This window comes from Corylus avellana, chromosome ca3, assembly GCF_901000735.1.
Source record: "Corylus avellana chromosome ca3, CavTom2PMs-1.0".
Lineage (NCBI taxonomy): Eukaryota > Viridiplantae > Streptophyta > Magnoliopsida > Fagales > Betulaceae > Corylus > Corylus avellana.
Window position 1 is genome coordinate 27147778 of NC_081543.1, and position 6162 is coordinate 27153939.

A 6162-nucleotide genomic window follows, 5' to 3' on the forward strand; every position below is an offset into this window, starting at 1 on the left:
AAAAAAAAAAAAAAGAAAAAAAAAAGAAGAAGGAAAATAGAAATGATGAGAAGACACAAATAACCCTTTTAATTTAACTATGACAAAGAAAGAATAAGGCCTAACCGTAAATCTACACAATCATACAAAAAGTAAGTGAGATGAAATACCTAAAAACCCGGTCAAACTAATTTAAATTATTTCCTTACTTTTGAGTATTAAAAGACAAAATAACCCCAAATCAAATTCATTATTTCCTTACTAATTAAACTGGGTGAGCTTAATCCCAAAGGGCAAAATAATAATTTGGTGCCATCAAAGAAAAATCACTATTATAGAGGCATTGGTATCATAGCCATGTGTAGATCTATTCATCTTGATGTCTATTCATATATTTGTTAACTCCAGAAAACAGAATTGTAAAACAAGTATATTTTCAGATGTTATCTTTAGCAAAATCTTTGAGTTCTATGGGATGTACGCTTTGTGTCGTCAATGTGCCGTCAGCGCAGTTAGGCCGAGTAGGCTTGTAAGTCGGGAGGACACACAAATAGCTATTCTAGAACACTTAAAAACCCGATAAAGAGAAGCATTTGGAAGTAGAAAGTCTTCAATTTTGTTGTCTTGTCCTTAACAAATATTTTGAAGTATGTCTAGATTGTTTAGATCCACATCTTCTATGAGCTCTAGATCTAGTTTACCTTCTTTACCTGATATAATTAATGAAGAAGAATATAACATTCCTGAAGCAAATACAAATTTACATGATTGGAACATACCCAAGGTCCCAACCAAAGAAATTTATAAATCAAGTTTTTCACCCTTGTCTTTTAGCAATGATTACAGCGTAAAAACAGTTGAACAAGTTTATGCTTTAAATAAACATCATGATACATGTCAATTACTTTCCAAAGAAGTAATTAAAAAACTTAGAGAAAAGAAAATGAATTTCCTTTATGTAGGATTAATCCAAGTTGCGGTAAAACCCCTAGTCCGTCTAGGAATTAATGCCTCTGTACTTTTGTGTTTAAGAGATGCAAGACATAAAGATTACAGCACTAGCATGTTAGGAGTCGTTGAATCTAGTCTACATAAAGGACCAATTCATTTCAACTGTTTCCCTGACTTCACTTTAAGTTTAAGTGACCCACAGATCTTAAAAGCTTTAACTTTGAACTTAAAAATAGCAGGTTATGTTAGAAGGAAGCCAACCTTTAGCATTAATTTACAGATTTTACTATAATCAATGAAAACAAATCTTAATGTGCATGCTCTTGTTAAAAGTTCCAAAGATAAAACTTTACTTATACAGACACACTCTTGTGATGTAAATGTTAGAGTACCAAAATTAGTAGTTTGATCTGAAGTAGAACTTCCATCAGAATGGTTATTAGAAAATGAAAACATTCCAACAAAAACAGAAAATACAGCATTCGATCTAAATTGTTTACAACAATACTTAGATGGCACTGTTAGGTTAAGTTTTGATAGACCAAGAATCAGCAAACCACCCTTCATGATAAAAGAAACAGCTTTCCAGGATACACCAACAAGCCATAGAAATTCACAAGATACAAGCCGTAGAAATTCCGCCTCTTCCTTCGTTAAAATTGAACCCTTAAGAAGAGATAAAAATTTAAAGTTAAAAGGTAAGCAGGCCACCCTCCAAAAGAACCGATCTTTGTAAACTTTAAAGGATCAAAAATTTTAGCCTCCCCTTTTAAAACTTCCAAAGATGACGAAAACATAAAAAAGCTAATGGAACAAAACAATTACACAAACCAAAGCCTCATAACCATAGGAAAACAATTAGACCGAATAGAAAACAGAATTACACCCCCAATTAAAACTCAAACTGAAAAGAAAAAACCCCATTACAAACAACCCCTCTTAAAAATTTCACAACCCAAAATGTTATACTTAAAGGATAAAGGCGAAACCTGTCTTGAAAAGGTCAATAATATGCTAAAACAACTTGAAAATGTCAAGAATGACGGGCTAAAAACCCTTGAAAATGTTAAAACTGAAGCCTCCCCCTCTAAAACTGTCCAAGTCATTAGAAAAGACAAACAAATAATTATATATGAAACAACAAGTGAAATACAAAGTTCAGAATCTAAACAAACTACAGATCAAGAAATACAACAAATTGAACAACAATTCAGTGAATTCCAAATTAATAGAATGATTAGACCAACGCGTAACGCCCTCACTTGGTACACTAGACCTACACCACCAGATATTCAATATGAAGAACGAAATGTTTTTAACCAATTCTCAGTCTCTACTGACAAGATTTATGAATGGAATATTGATGGTTTGTCTGAACAAGAAATTTTAAATAAATTACAGCACATGTCAATGGTTACTAATAATTACCTTACAAATTCATAAAAAACTAATGCAGAAATTGCAGCAATCACAGTCCCAAAATATAGCAATCACTGTTTCAAAATACAGCAAACATTGTTCCCAAATACAGCACTGTTCATGTCACTGTTATGGCGGTCATTACTGTTCATCATTGTTCATGTCGGCAGTTACTGTTCATAAGCACTATTCAGCACTATTCACCCGATAGATCACTATTCATCTACAATATTCAGCACTATTCATCTACAGTATTCAGCTTTTAATTTTTATTTAAGAACGCTTCAGCTCTTGTAAACGGGACTTCAGTTTTTCTGAACTTAATTCTCTTTTCTTTTTTCCCTCTCTGATCATCTGTGAAATCTCACAAAATGTATGTCAGAGTTTCATCTATGTACAACAGAATGTTTTGTTCAATGAAAGCTTCTTTAAGCTAATTTTACAGCATCATATTTTCGTAAGTCTTTATTTTCATATATCTTATTTTCATTATGTATATTCTTGAATTTATGGTTCCAATTGAAGTATCTTCAACATTTCATATTCATATTCATGTTTATATCTTTGTGCATCCATCTAGATATGCTGTTCATATTCAACCGAGATTATATATATATATATATATATATATATATATATAAAATATATTCTATTATATATAGTACGATTCACGGTTTCGGTTTTTTAAAGATTTGCTAGCTCCGGGATTGGAACCGGGGTCCCCGGTTTTTGGTTTTTTTTGCAACCGGAACTGGAACTGGCTCCCCGGTTTCTCGGTTCTGGTTCTGGTTCTCTGGTAATTTTTGACACTCCTACTTGTAGCCGAAAAGTTACTGCCAAACTAGATTTATAAAGGAAAATGAAAGAGAAAGATAGAAAGTAAGAGACTTTGAGAGTGAAATGGACGACTTCTTCTTATTGAAAAACTTGGCCAATTCGAGATGGCTAATCTCTATACAACGCACTTCTCAAAAGATACCCCTTTTTGTACTTAACCAGCCTTATATAGGCTTAACAGTTAAGGCAATTAAGATTACAACTATTTACAACTAACTATAACAACTCTTACAACTAACTACCATCAATTACTATTACAACTTCCATTATACACGTGCTGCAATGCCTCCTAACAGAATTAACTGTCATGCTCATACTTCCTTTCCCTCTAGCTTCTCAACTCTTCTGCAGTAGCTTCTCATTTCTTCACGTGACAGGGAGGACTATCTTAGGGATCCAAGTTGGCATCCCTTTTAAGATCATCTTGGGTAAAGAAGGGAATACTAAGGTATGCCTATATGTGATAAAGAAAGATTCATGCACATGCAACTTGCCTGCTTCAATTCTGGTCATCCTGATATAACCTTTTTCTTTCAAGGTTTCCTCTTCTTTAGCATGATAATGTAGTAACTAGGACCATGACTATGTGACATTTGTAGTAGGTAATGTACTAGATTGCTGACACCTCAAGCTGCTGATTTGTCTCTAGAGCTATTGAGTTGAGTGTCCATTTATTTGATGTGGGTGGTGGTAGACTGTCCCCTTGGTGTAACTAAACTACGTTAAGAATGTCTCGGGCTCTCTTCGCCTGTGATTCTCTTCTAAGTTTCTTTTGATTTATTTCTTTTAGTGTTTCTCATCCATTTTCAGTCAAAGTATTTCATTCTCCATATAATTTCTTTAAATGGTTTGAATTGGATATGGCTGTACAGGAAATAATTGAAGAAGAAGATGAAAAATTGAAGAATTTGAAGACTGAGTTTGGTGATGACGTTTACGAGTCTGTGACAAAAGCCTTGAAGGAAATGAATGAATACAATCCAAGTGGTAGGTACATAGTACCAGAGCTATGGAGTATTGCATATGAAAGGAAGGCAACATTAACAGGAGTAGTAGAATACCTGGTGAAGAAGTGGAAAACATTTAGACGGAAGAAACGTTGAAGGTATCTACTTTTTAGTGTAAGAGTGGATAATATTTAACACGAATCATAAACAGGTTACAGCTTTCATGGTTTCTGCCTTGTTCTCTATCTCATGCATATCTATATGAGCAACTTTAGAGTTTCTCTTTTGGTGATTACTGTCTTTAGTAGAAACAAAAGTGAAGAATGGATAGAGTAGATGGGATGATGTTAGTTTGCATTCATTTGCATTAGGGGCATCAGAGTGTTTTATTATACACACGTACCTGTGATCATTTTGTGATCATTTTTAATTACAGAAAGACTATTAGATATCTCACTTGTTAATATTCAATGCATATGTTTTCTGTTGGGATCTATATACATTGATATAGACTTATAGTTTTCCTTTAGGGTTTGAAAATTGATGTTTTAACTTTGCTTATTTCTCTCTCTCTCTCATGTCCTTGGATATAATCCTAGAGTCCAGCGATATGTTTGGCAATATGAAGAAGGGAGGGGAAGAAAAGGAAAGTGGGGAAGGGGAAAGACAAGGAAAATGTATCTGCTTTGAAGTGTTTGACTGATAGTGATTAGGAAAATTGGAGAGAAGAAAAAAATATGGTGGATTCCATATCTTTCTACGGCCTTCCATTTTCTCCCAATCTAATGTATGTTGTGGCCACCATCTACATTTCCAGAATTCAACATTGAGAGCTCAAAAAAAAAAAAAAAGGGTTGATTTAGTTCTGACAAGTGCTTTGGATTTTGAGTTTTAAAAAGAATTTTGAAACATATAAAAATTTAAAATTAATTTGGTAAGAGGACTACATTTTAAAAAAAAAAAAGAAAAAAAAAAAGAAAAAAAAAAAGGTGTTATTTGTAAGGATGAATAAAAAAATATTCATTTGGTAAAGTTTTGAAGAGTGTTTCTGAATTTAAAAAAAATACAAGAAAAAAAATAGTAAAAAATAAATACTGCTAGTCAACACAATCCTGGTCGTCACAGTGGTGATCGAAATGCCACCATGAAGCTGACATACAAATAAGAGGCCACCTCACAGCCACCACCCACCCCAGCCATTAAATTTTTTTAAAAAAAAATTTCTAAAATTTTTTTAATTTTTTTTTTTTTATGTAACAACATCCTCCATACCTAATTAAAAATAAATTGTGTTTTATTTTTTCAAAGAGTTTTGCTTGTTTTGAAAAGTGTTAGTGTTAAGAACCACATCTGAAAACATATAAACAAATATTTGGAAACAAAAACAAAAAGATTTAAAATATGGGTGAAGAGTAGGTATTGTGTTTGTACTTGATAGAACAAAAAAGGTGTGAAAGAAGCTTAAAACGCAAAGTAATGGCTTTTAAAACCAACATTGGATCAAAATATAATCGTGATTTATTCCAAATTCAATGGTAATCTTAAAAACTACATTAACTTTGAGTAGATAAAAAGATGGTATGTAGCGTTACTCTAAAATGCATCTTTTTACTATCATAGATGGAGGAAGAGATGCATCACATTCAGACATAATATTCTCCAACAAACTTTATGAGTCAGTACAGCACGCATACACAAAAAAGGCAAGCTCATATCAAAAGATGATATGTAGCGTTACTCTAAAATGCATCTTTTAACTATCATACATGAAGAGATGCATCACATTCAGACATAATATTCTCCAACAAACTTATGAGTCAGTACAGCACACATACACACAAAAGGCAAGCTCATATCAAAAGCTTCAAATTTAGGATGCCCCTTCCCATGCCCCGTGCCAATGCCCAAGGCCTTAGCATTCATTCCTTCACTCCCAACAGCTTCTTGATGTCAAGCTGCAGTAATGTCGAAGCCAAAAAGAATTACATCACTTTGATGAAAGAAATATGATATCTTGCTGTAACAAGAC

At 33.1% G+C, this 6162-nt stretch overlaps 1 pseudogene; it reads right to left on the reverse strand.

Annotated features, from left to right (window-relative positions):
• LOC132174338 (subtilisin-like protease SBT3) overlaps positions 1-6056 on the reverse strand; it is a 13450-nt pseudogene extending 7394 nt beyond the window's left edge.
• Between the last annotated feature and the right edge of the window lie 106 nt (positions 6057-6162).